General features: G+C 55.0%; 1 protein-coding gene across 1 annotated transcript in view; it reads right to left on the bottom strand.

Annotated features, from left to right (window-relative positions):
* The window catches only part of OPCML (opioid binding protein/cell adhesion molecule like), a 301,119-nt gene that overhangs the window by 108,147 nt on the left and 180,592 nt on the right, over positions 1 to 12,380 (bottom strand). The gene's annotated exons all lie outside the window — the stretch shown is intronic.

Raw genomic sequence — 12,380 nt, 5'->3', positions numbered from 1 at the left:
CGGGGGGGCGTGTGTGCGGGGACGGGGGGGAGCAAAACCACCGGGGCGAGCGATGCGGAGCTCCACGGAGATCAGGAGAGCCCCCGGCAAGGCAGCCTGCGAGCACTGAGCCTGCCGAGCGGCATCCGGAGGGAGTCCCCAGTATCCTTGGGTGAGGGAGGAGGACGGGAGGGCCGGGGGGGAGGAGGAAGAGGAGGAGAGAAGGTGCAGAGCAAGAGATGAAGGTCACAGATGTGTGTCTGCTGGAGACGCTACTTTAAGATTCAGTTGGGCACGCGCTGCGGAGATCTGGCATCAAAAGTTTATAACCCAAGGAGGAAACGTAAGTGTCTCTGGCAGGAAAGGGAGGGCGGCCATAAAAACGGGCTGGGGGAGCAAAACGGGCTTGGAGTTGGGCTGTTTGCCGGCTGTTGCTCTTTCGTTCAAATAAGAGAGGGGAAAGGAAAATGAAGAAGAAGAAAAAAAACCCCAAAAGCTCCCGAAAAAGCCGATTCTGTCGCAAGATCGAAACTTCCCCGCGGAGCTGCAGGCGATGTCCCCGCCGCCCGGACGCCAGGCAGAGCCAGCCACGCTCCTCGGCTCTGCGGAGCCCGGCCCCCCCCGCCCCGCCGGGGGCTCGGGGCGGGAGGCTGCTCCCCCGGCTGCCGTTCAGCCGGAAAGCGGGGAGGAGGGGGCGCGGGGGAGCGGGCGCGGCGGCAGCATCCCAGCCCCGCCGGCGCGGCTGGCCGGCAGCATCCCCGGGCGGCGCGCAGGCTGACTTCCCGGGGTTGTCATGGCAGCGGCTCCATCACTGACCGGCACTTCGGCTCCCGCACACCCGCACGCACCCCGCACCGGCACGGGCAGGCGGGGAGCGGAGCGGAGCGGCGCAACGCTTCACACGCCAGCCTCGGCGAAGGACACCCACTTTAACCCCCGCCGCACCGCGCTCCCGGCGCGCGGAGGGACCGAGGCTCCCACCAGCCGAGGGGACCCCCCCCGCACCCCTTAACCATTTCAACCCCGGCTGCACAGGGGTCCTTTCTCACGCAACGCACGCCGCACAGCCCCCGAAGAGCGGCAGGACGCTGGCTCCCTTGCCCACCCCAACCCCCTGGGCTGCATCTTTCTCTGCACCCAACTGTTGACGTGGCTGCGTGCAGGGCTGGGACCGCTTTCTCCCCTGTGCCTGGGGAGCAGAGAAGGGCTGGGAGCCTGCGAGCAGGCAGGGCAGGGAGAAAGGGTGTCCTGCCGCCACCCGTTTGCCCTGTGGGATGGTGGAGGCTGGAAGAGAGCTCCAGAGGATCTCCCTGCCCTGTCCCTGCTGTCCCCGCTCCCGGACACCAAGCTCGTTGCAGTAGGAAGCCCAAGGGACACAACAGGGCAGCACCTGAGATCACCAACAAATTCCCTTGGAGACACCCAGAGACCACCACTGACTGCCTCAAAGAGCAACTGAGGGCACCGAGACCTCGGTGACCATCCAGACACATCTGTCTCTGTGCCTACAAAACAAAACCAACCATACACTGCCGTCCCCCCGCAGTGTGCCATATGGTTCCTCACGCCCAAGCCAAGACAGGCTGGACCTTGGTTGGGTCGCTTCCTCCAAAGGGCATCTGCCTCTTCTACTGAATATATCATGGGGAACCTGCCCCTTCCAGGGGCTAGAGGAGGGGCATAACGACCAGTGAAAGAGTTTTAGCTATTTTGGGACCCCAACCTCATTCAGAGACCCAAACACAGCTGCTAAAACTGATAAAGAGGTTTTGCAAGCGTTTTTCAGTGATCCCAAGCCCAATTATCAGCATAGCAGGTCCTTTGTATATGGCAGTGGGACGCAGCGACCCTAAATACGCCACTAGCCACGGGCTAGCACTGCAGAGACGCATGCTGGCTCCCAGCACCAGCTATGGCTGCAGGCACCAGAGGGATGCTCACTGCAGCTCGGATAAATAGGACAGCCTGGGAGCCGAGGGAGCACAGAGAAAAGCAGGGCTGAGTTTTCCATCAGAAAGCTCTTCGGCTGCTGAAGTTGGCTTAACCCCGAAGATGCAGGTTGGCTGCTTCAATGCCAGGCACCCTTCGGGGGCAAGGATGAGGAGGAAGGACACCCCATCTCCTTCCCAATCTGCTCCCACCCTGGCACAGAGGAACCGTGTCTGCTGGCAGGGCGGGAGCAGCAGCAGAAAGGACTCAGCACAAACCCACTGCAGCTCCCCACCTGCGAGACAGCCCGACCCCGGGCGCTGCTGAGCCTCGTCCATGATGAGCTCCAGGGAGGAGGATGCTGCAGTGACCAGAAGCTCTGCTGGGTGAAACTGTGTTTACCCCTTGGGATAGGAAGCTGCAGACATAGAGGGCACGTAGCAGCCTGCCAGAGCCAGTGCAGTTCAGGAAAGGGGAGATTTAAAGAGGAAAAAAGCCTGTCTGCCTCAGATAGGGCCTCTGAGGAGGCTGGAGAGACATGGCTACGGGAACAGCTGTAAAGGCAGGGCATAAACAGACAGACAGATAGCTAAACTGACTGCTACAGACAGCTGGGCACAGGTAAGCATATATGGGGCAGCAGGGAGGGGAAAGAGAGGGTTGGAAAGGGAATGTTATACATATTTACATAACAGAAACCTGCCTAACTGGGTAGGGACGCAAGAGCTATGGAGGAGACTGCAGGCAGTATGTCTCAACCACGCTCATCACCTCAGAGGCCACTTTGGGCTTCCGACAGCAGGTGTGGGCAGCCAGAGCAGCCTCTCCTGCCCCGGCCCTTCTGGACCACCCCATCACAAATACCTCCCAGTCCCATTGCTGTGGTTAACGCTGCCTCCTGAGTGGCAGCGCTGGCATCAAACAAAGGGAGCAAGCTGGGACATGGGGGAGAAAAGGGCAAGGGAAAAAGAACTCAAAATCCAGGAGGCTACAAAAGCTGGATGCAAGCACAAAGACAGCAGACACGAAAGCAGAGCCACTTTTGTACCTAGGCAGTTTGCAGACCTGAGGTTGTACGGGGTACTCATGCGGGTGGCTTCAGTTCAGGTCCACGTCTAAAAATATCGCCTAGCTGAGAGGGACTCGGAGGCTGGCTCAGGCCCTGGGGGCATCAGGCATATGGCAGTGGCGGATCCTGCTCCTCACGGTGACGTTAACAAGCCCTGACCTTCTCTCATCATCCCAGAGGCTCAGTAAGAAACCAAGACTGCAAGGACAAGTCCCTCCACCTCCCCGTCTCTCGCCTCCCAGCCGATTGTCAATCTCAGCTTTTATTAGTGGTGCAGTTTGGCCTCCATCTCCCTCGGAGATTTCTCCCTCGTTGCTCTAATCAGGAGCTTGCAAATGTCAAGAGTACAGGCCTGGAAGTAATTAGTGAGGGACCGGAGCCCGGGGGCCGCGGAGCAGCTCAGCAGCAGTGCTGCTCCAGCACGGCGCTGGGGAGCAGCCTCCAGCCGCCGGGACCTACGGACGGCCACTCTGGATTTTATTCTTCGGTCTCACTGCTGCTCCCGGATTATTTTCCCCTTCTCCACACACCTCGGGGCATGCCGAGATGCTCTCCCTGCGGCAGGAGCAAGTCCAGCTCCCTTGAGATTAATGCCGCGAGGGATGGAGAGACGGCAACAGCACTGGGACCCTACGCGCTTGGCCAGCAAGTGTCACCTCCCCGCTCATGGGCGCCCTTTGGGACACTGCCTCTTCCAAAAGAGCTCCGAAGAGTATTTCTAACTCCTTTTAAACAAGACACAGATATTCACAGCCTAGGGCCTTCCCACAAGCACCCAGCCTGGGTAGGGGAACGCTACGCAGCACGAACACAGCTGTACCACTGAGGTGCACTTCACCTCGGGACAGCAGCTTCTCCCGCGGTGGGAGCACAGCAAACCACCACGTCCTTGTCAAAGGGGAAAGCACAGTCCTCAGCAGGTAAAGAAAACGAAATCTTAAGGCAAAGATAATGGGAAATAGCTTTCTTTTCTTTTTTTTTTTCTTTTTCCGAGATGAGCTTTGGTGTCTCTAAGTCATTCAGCCTTGTTCGCAACTGAAGGGGTTAATGCTGGACCCAGGAAAGGAAAAACCCAGCAGAGCTGTAGGGGAGAGCAGTCCTTGGAGGACCTGGGCTTGTTTAATCAAAGAGCTAATCCTTGCTCCCAGGGATTCGCCCTCCAGCACTGGCGGAAGTGGAAGTTCTCCAGATCTCCCTCCGGAAACCCCAGATGAGCTTTTTCAAAGACGCCGGCTCCTCTCCAGTCCCCAGCTTGCAGACAGCTGCTCGGCGCTTCCCGAAAACGGGGCTCTTTTAAGGCATCTCTCTCCCGGGGCATGTGAAATTTCTAATCCTGAACATCTTGGCCACACTATCTGGCCAAGACGTATGTAACACCTCCGTGGCAAAGAGAGCGAGCTGCGTCTTGTTGGTATCCTGCTACGTACAGATGGCGTCTGGGCTCGGGGCTATAAGATTTTTAACTAATATCTTTCTGCACTATTATCCCCTCCTCCCTTTTCTCCCACCTCCTCTTTCTCTCCCTCCTTCTCTCCATCTGTCCCTACCCCCTCTCTTCTCCACCTTTTCTCTTGCACACTTGCAGCTGCTAATTTTTACCCAGCATATTTGGCAATCCATCCCAACACCTCTTCCCCCACACCCCCCCGCCCTGCTTCTCGCTTTTCCCCTGTGCTGCCAAATATTCTCATTTCTTCACCTGAAAGCACGAGCGTGCACAGAGAGCACCGGGCACGGGCGGGAGAAGGACGCACACCCCACGCAAAGTAGCACAGCAGGGAGAACCACGTCTCCCAGTCCCGGGATAAAGCTGAGCAGCCACAAGCACATGGAAGGGGGGGGACAGCAAAGCATCACCCCCTTCTTCCCAGGATGAAAGCTTTAGGAAAGCTGTTCACAGCTGGACTGACCACTGCCTGGCCAACGGCACAGCTCTCCCCCTCTGTTACCCCTGCTTCTCTCTGGCAGAATTTATTTATCCCACTTAATTTTTCCAGTTGTTTTATCTTGTTTTATCTTCACATTAAATCAGGCTCTCTCTGCAAACTGAACTTTTATTTTCCATGCTGTTACATTTAATGCATTTTATCGCATGAATTTAGCAAAAAAAAAAAAAAAACCCGCTGAGGTAATTGTGAAAAAAAACGCAGCCTATTCTTCAAATTGATCGCAGTGCTTGAGCTCGCCTGGGCAGAAAATGCAAACTCGAGACTCATGCTCCTCGCTACCACCCGACTGCTGAACTGGTTTAGCAGACAATGCCCAGGTAGCCCCTCCGACACCGTCCTCGTGCTCTAAATAAAAGCACAAATCCTCCCCCACTTCCATAAAATCCCTCCAAGAACATGCAAAACCCAGCCCGGGGTCACGCCGACAGCGTGGCGAGGCAGGTCGTGGTTCAGGAGGACCTGCAACACCCGCTCAGCTGTGGATCCACAGCGATGGCTGTGGATTTTAAGGGGATTACTTTACACTTCATGCTCAGCATGCAGCTAAAATCCCCGGCTGAACCAGAGACATACGGCACGCTTAAACCGCGTGTAAACCTGACAACCCAAATTCAAAAAGGAGGCAGCTCTGAAGACACCCACCTTGCGGAGTTAAAAGTAGCCTCCCCCATTACACCAAATATTAAAGAAAAAAAAAAAAACCCACAACTCTGAAAACATCCTGCGCTGCTCCAGCAAACCTCGAAGGGGCTGGGACACCCAGGTACAGCAGAACCGTGCGGAGCCGTCACAACATCGTCCAAAAAGCTTGAAAGGCAAGGATTTCATTTTCCAGCAGTATTTCTGACAACGATCCAGGATTATTATTTTTTCACTATTTTTTTTTTTCTAAGGAAAGCAAAATGTTAAGACTTTCTTTGCCATGCCAAGATATTTTTGTTGCCATTCCTGTTGGTATTTAGCGTGTTTGGGCAAGTTTTCAACTCCCATGCGGTCTTTCCCTTAAAACCCGACTCTTAAGGGAAGGTGGGGGGGGGCATTACAGACCTGCGACATTTTGCTTCCTTGCCAAAACATTTCCATATCAAAAACCAGCCTGCTTCACGGAGGGCATTGTCTTGCAAAAGAAAAAAAAAAAAAAATTGCCAGCCGATTGCCGAAGAGGACAACAAAAACCCCACTGCACTGCACAGTCCCTGCCAGCATCTGTCAAAGAGATGCTTCCAGGAGCCCATTCCCAAATTTCCCACAACCCTGGGAAGCAGAGGGAAAAAAAAAAAACAGACCAGGGCCAAAAGGAGGGCATTGGAGCAAGTTAGGAAAAGCATTAAAGTGAAAGAAAGTGCAGGCTGCTGGCTGGGGACAAGCAAGGGGGGCTCGAAGGCTCCACACCTGCAAGCACCCATCCATTAAGGCAAATCGATTTGGGGGCGACGAGAGGACACAGGCAGTCCCCACATTCCCCTTAATCATAGGGTGCAGGCACCCAGTTTGCAGCCCATGGGAGACTCCCACCCCACAGCACCTGTGGGAAGAGGGAGGGAAGCAGCCTGTCTCCACCTCTGCATGGCTTTGCCGGTGTGCAGGATGAGGCCAAACCCCCTTTGGACAGCGAGCAGCGGTTAAAAGCCTGCCTGCTTTGATGCCACCCCGAAGGACAGGGGTTTTCCATAGCGGGGTTGCTCAGGGGAACCCGAATGTGTGACAGGTACCTGTGTGTGTGTCACGGGCACGCTGCAGCTCCCGGGGACAGCCGCCATGCATAGGGACAGGGATGGGATGCTGCTGGGGCCAGAGCCCGCGTCCCCACCCCAGACAAGGGCAGGGCAGGCAGGTTTGGGGTTGCAAAATGCCCCTTCTTGCTCTGAACCCTCTGAGCTGAAGGGGACAGGGGAAGGGGACAGGGGAAGAGCTGTTCCATCCACCCATGGCACAAAGTCCTATTTAGAGGGAAGGGAGGGAAAGTAGGTTACGCACAGCGGAGGCAGACAAGCTGCTGTAAACAGGGCAGCAGCACTGCAGACTCCCACAGGCTCTCGTTTGCTCAGAGCACAGCCAAGCACGGGGCAGCGCGATGGCCCCGCTTCCCCCCACCGCCACCTCGAAGGGCCTCCCATAGCCCCACAGTGAGCGCAGGGGATGGGAGCCGATGTTGGGGTGCTGCTGTTGAAGAGCGGGTGCTGATGGAGCCGTGGCACAGCATGCTGTGTGCACCCCAGCCTCAGGGACGGGGGGTGCCCCAAAAAACCTACATAGCTTTTCTGCAGAGGGAGGGATGCAGCCGTTTTGCCCGGCTGCACACACCCACCACATCCAAGGAAGCAGGAGCACAAGTCTATCACATACGCCTTTGCAAAATCACCTGCCAGGCTAGAGAAAGCCAAGGGCCACTTGGGTCCCCACCGTGCACGAGCATCTCACATTCACCCCAAACCCTACGAATGAGCTTGACTCAATGCCGGGAGGTGGAGGTCTGAGTTTGGCAAGAGCCACGGCAAACATTCACATGCCACAAGCTGAACCTGAAGCACAGGTGAAGAGGGAAGAGGGGGAGCAACCAGGAGGAGGTCATGCACAGGATGGTGGTCTCCAACGGAGGACACCGGCCCCCCCAGGGTCCAAGAGCACAGACAGGCCTGAAGGCATCTCTGCGATGGAGGAGTTAAAGCAAGACGTGCAGATGGGAATGAGCTCTGACAGCGAAGGAGCCAGGCTGGGTTTGACGTGGCTTCTCCATCATTAGTATCATACTCATGTACCACCTAATGACTTCTCACTGGGACAAGGTATGGAGGCACAGTCACGTTCCCAAATTAATCCAGGAGCTGGAGAAACACCAAAAAAAAAAGAGGATCTTGACCACAGACAGCTCGGCATTGCTGGGCCTGGGCACACAATGTGTATTTGAGTCTTAGCAGCCATTGCAGACTAGAGATGGAAAACGGGACCTGGGGCTTACTCCTGCGTCTACCATGGTCCTGCCCTGACCGCAGGCAAGGCAGCGAGCCTCTCGGAGCCCCTCAGCTTCCCCCGCCTGCCAAGTAGAGCAGGAGCATTTCTTCCCTCTCCTGAGAGCATTACAAGGCTCATTTCATAGACGCTTGCAAAGTGTTTTGCGAGTTCTTAACTGAATGAATAAAAGAATAAATAAATAGAGAGCACATAGCCCTGTTTATCCTATTTCTAAATACGAAGCCATCGCATAGCCTCTGGGCATATTTACAAAATACAGAGACGTAGAAATGATCAGAGCGCAGTTGTGCCACCTACGCTAGATGCTGGAAGAGGGAAATGCCACGCTCTTGGCTGTCCTGGGAGGCTCAGAAACGGTGCCCCCAGCACACATTCAGAAGGTGAAAGAAAGGAAAATCCTGTCTACCCACTCTCTTCTGTGTGCGCCGGTGTTTTTCACACCCGGATGACACGAGAGCCACCCATCACAGAGCTGGCTGGGCTGACACAACCTGCTCCCGTGCTCGGAGGCAGGAGGACCAGGCGTCCCCCAGCACTGGGCTGAGCAGCAAAGCCATCCCCGCGCAATGCAGACATGACTGACTGCAAGCCCTGGTGCCCTGCACAGCCCCGCTCCGACGCAGGGCAGCAGGGTTTGCCAGCCTGGACCAAACCTCAGACCTGCCTCGGTATCAGCAGAGTGGCCAAGACAGCAAGATTTAAAGATAAAGAGGGTGGGAGAGGAAAACATGCCTGAGTAATTGCATAGAGATGAATGGGAGCTTGAAAACCTGCATTCCCCTGCAAGCCATGGCTTGTGCCCTGCAGCACGAGAGCTGAAGCGCTGCGCTTTGTGTTCCGCCTGCCCACCGCAGACCCCTCGTCCCCTCCAACACGGTCCTCTCCTCTCAGGCAGGATGGTCCCCAGCGGCCCCGTGGCTCTCACCAGGGAGCAACACACCCCTCGCCCTGTCCTCCATCACCCCGCTGAGCCCAGGAGCCTGCCTCTGCCTTGACACCCTCATTTTCACACCTACACATACACCCGCTCTCCCGAGGCAACCAGCCAACGCAGAGCAGCCTTCAGAACATCTCGCTGCCAGGGCAGCGGGCTTGCAGGAGCGCTGGGCTCCTGCCTGCGCTGCCCGGCGGAAGAGGCAGGAGGGCTGGGAGCAGAGGGGAGCCGAGCAGGATCTCTGCAGAACCAGGGAGGAAAGCAGCCCCGTTCCCCCTCCTTGCCCCTGCGCGCTGGCCGCCGCGGCGCTGCTGGGCAGGTTTGGCAGTCGTGGTAAGCAGGTAAAGGTCTAAACACTTATTCTCAGCCTGTCTGAACTACCCCGGCTTCGCAGGCTGCAAATCCCAGGAGAAATAAAAATTCTCAGTATTTTCAGTCTTTCCCCTCTGTGGCCAGTGCAGATGATGTTTTTTCACCTTTGAAATTCTCACTTCTAAGGGCTGAAGCGAGGGAAAAAAACATTAGGTGAGGAAAGGATCTCGGTTCCTGCAAGCTTTGGAAAACTTCCCTGGGAGTTTGATTTGAGCTGTGGGTAAACGCCAGTGCAGGTCCCCCGCTATCTGAACCAGCGGATCTGCTCCGTGCGTGTCTCGCTGCTGATTTATTCCCAGTGGTATCGGGCACAACGAGATAAATATGCAAGTTGCAAAGCCGGGGTGGGGATGTGAATATCTCCATCTTCCTGGGTCAGTTTTAATTCATCTTTTAGGCTCAGCCTGGTCCGAGTCATTCACTTCTGACTCCAACCCAATTCTCTTCAAAGCCCGGGTCTGTCCGGATGCTGGGATTAAAATCTAGGTTTGCAGCAAACAACACTAAGCATGCTTTATGAGGAAGAGTAACCTTGGGGGAGGGTCTGACTGCGGTTTCAAAGGCTGAGCGAGGTTTCTGTACACAGCACTGACTCGGTTCTGCTCGCTGTCAGCAATCCCTGCTATCTCCAGGTTGCTGACAACCCGACAATCTCCGATACCGCAGTAAGGAAACAACCTGTATGCTGCAAAGCCCGTTACCCCATTCTGCAGAGAGAAGAACGAGGTAGGAAAAAGACAAAGGAACCCAAACACCTTTGGGGAAATAAGAGACCTGCCCAAGGCCACCCTGGAAGCCCAGGGTCCCTCCACTGTGCACCATTCCCCGTGGAAACATTGCCCTGGAGCACCCTAGGTTACCACCAGGATCTGGCTCCTCTACCAACAAATAGCCCTGAGGCTCCTTCTGCCATTTGCAGGGCAAAGCCCCTTTTACCCCACCGATCCAAACACGGACACATCGCTGCAAAACCACGACCGTTCCCAAAACGGCAGGCACCGGTTCCAAAACAATCTTCCCAGGCTGGACAAGGTGGGTGCAAGACACCAGGGTCACCCTGCCCAGGGCTATTCATCCCCAGGTAAGAGCGTCAGAGAGCAGGATGAGCCAGAGAGCTCCATCACTCGCCCGCCCAGCCTGCATCTCCTCACGTACGTTGGTATTAAAGCCGGCATTTGTCATGTTAAGCAGCTGTTCCAACATCAAGCAAAATTGTCAAGAAAAATACGAGCGTTGCAGATGGGCGGCATTTTCTTCCTAACTGCTTTATTTTTATTTATTTGCGGTTTTTTTCCCCTCCCATCTCCTTCACCCTTCAAAACTAGCCCTGCTACTGTGGCTGGCTCTGCAAGCCACCATCCTGATAAGCAGCCGCTTGCTCTCTTCTTCTGGACCTCGCAGGCTCTCCTAGTCATTGTTGTTTCTCTGTCGCTACAAATTGGCACTTCCACAGAGATTTCCAGGCCAAGTATTAACCCCCTCCGGAGCCCAGCCACATAAACACACACGTTATTTGTCAAACGAGAGGAAGGCAGTCAAGCTGTAGGGAAATTTAAGTGACTTGTCTGAAACAGCACCGAGGAGCGAAGGCGGAGGAGCCCAGGCAGACATCCCTAACTGCCACAGGATCCTCTCTCTTCCTTCCAGCCCCGTCTGCAGCCAAAACCCTGAAATCCTCCGTCTGCCTGATAAATCAGCAAACGCAGGCTCCCTTTCCGAGCTAGAAATAGGACCCAGGAGTCCTGACATCACACGGCCGTATTTAAGCACAAAACAAGGTTTCCTCTCGTTGCAAATTCCAGTCCAAACTCCTTTTAGAAAAAGGTTTATAGAGGTTTTATTTATTGTCAACTCCTGGATGATAAAATGAGGCCACTACAAGTCCTATTTATTTCCCACCCTCGCAGGAATCGGAGGGGCTGAGATGTGAAACAAATGAAGGGCTCCAGCACTGACCCTGGGCTCGTGCTGGTTTGCAGACCGCTGGGTGATTATTTTATAATAGCTGATAGCATCTGTGATTTAATGCAGCTGTTAGAAATTAGCAAGGACTCCATCGAAAGCGTCCCAGTCACTCACGATAACAGGCTAATAAATCATTCCCCCAGTGCTCCCTGGCATTTATGGTTCTATTTTAGAGATGCAAAGCATAGATCCGGCTGCTCTCCTGGATTTATTTTTATTTATACTTTTAATAATGCAATTAAATAAATAAATTTAGGATGTTGTGACTCTGTTGCCAAAAACAGCACCGACGAGAACTTCCCCTGCATGACTTCCCTTCGTTATTTTCTTCCCACTAGCCAATTAAACGGAAAACAAATGGCTCCAAGGCTCCTCCAAGATATCGTTTCCTACGCATGGGGTGAAGGTCTCGCACCGCTGAAATCCAGGGGAGGCAGAAAGGGAGGCGGGGGGGAGAGCGGGGAAAGCTGGGGTGGCTTTCACTCTCCTCTCCATCCAAATTTCCTCCCATCTCACCACAATCCCGAATATCTCGATGCTATGTTTCCTGGAGGCACACGCGAATGCACTCACAGTTGCCCAGTCTTCAGCCAGCCACCAAACGCAGCTTTTTTAATTTCTTATGGGGCAATGATTTGGGGCATTCCCTGAAAAGCATAGAAAAGCAGCAGCTTCCCCCCATCTACTCATTGCGGCTGCAACGGTGCTAAAACCTCCCCTGAAATAGGATGCCAGAGCAGGAGGAGGGTCTCTCGGGGCCGGCTGGCCAGCCTGCCATGTCCTTCTCCACTGAACCACATCACGACGGAGTGCACCCTGCCCTGTCTGTATCCCTCCAAATAAAACCAAGGGAATTACATTTGCTGCCTGGGATGATGTGCCTGGTCCAGACATCCCGCTTCGGAGAGAATGGCCAAGGGAGGCGGGAGCACCGCCGCGGAGAGGGAGCTAATCATGCAGAGACAGACGTGAGCTCCAAAACCTTCCTTCTCCCTTGCTTCTGCCTCGCAACACGAGAGAAGCACCACACTTTGTGGTGTCCCAAATGCCTCCGCAGATCTCACGAGAGATGCACCGAGGAGCAACGTGCCCCTCACTCTGCCCACCATCACCCCGCTGAGCCCAGGAGCCTGCCTCTGCCTTGACACACTCATTCTTGCACCTCCACACGCATCCGCTCTCCCGAGGCAACGTGCACGAGCCTTCAGAA

This window comes from Gavia stellata, chromosome 26, assembly GCF_030936135.1.
Source record: "Gavia stellata isolate bGavSte3 chromosome 26, bGavSte3.hap2, whole genome shotgun sequence".
NCBI lineage: Eukaryota > Metazoa > Chordata > Aves > Gaviiformes > Gaviidae > Gavia > Gavia stellata.
Note: the sequence above shows the minus strand (reverse complement) of the source record. Positions and strands in the feature narration are given on the sequence as shown.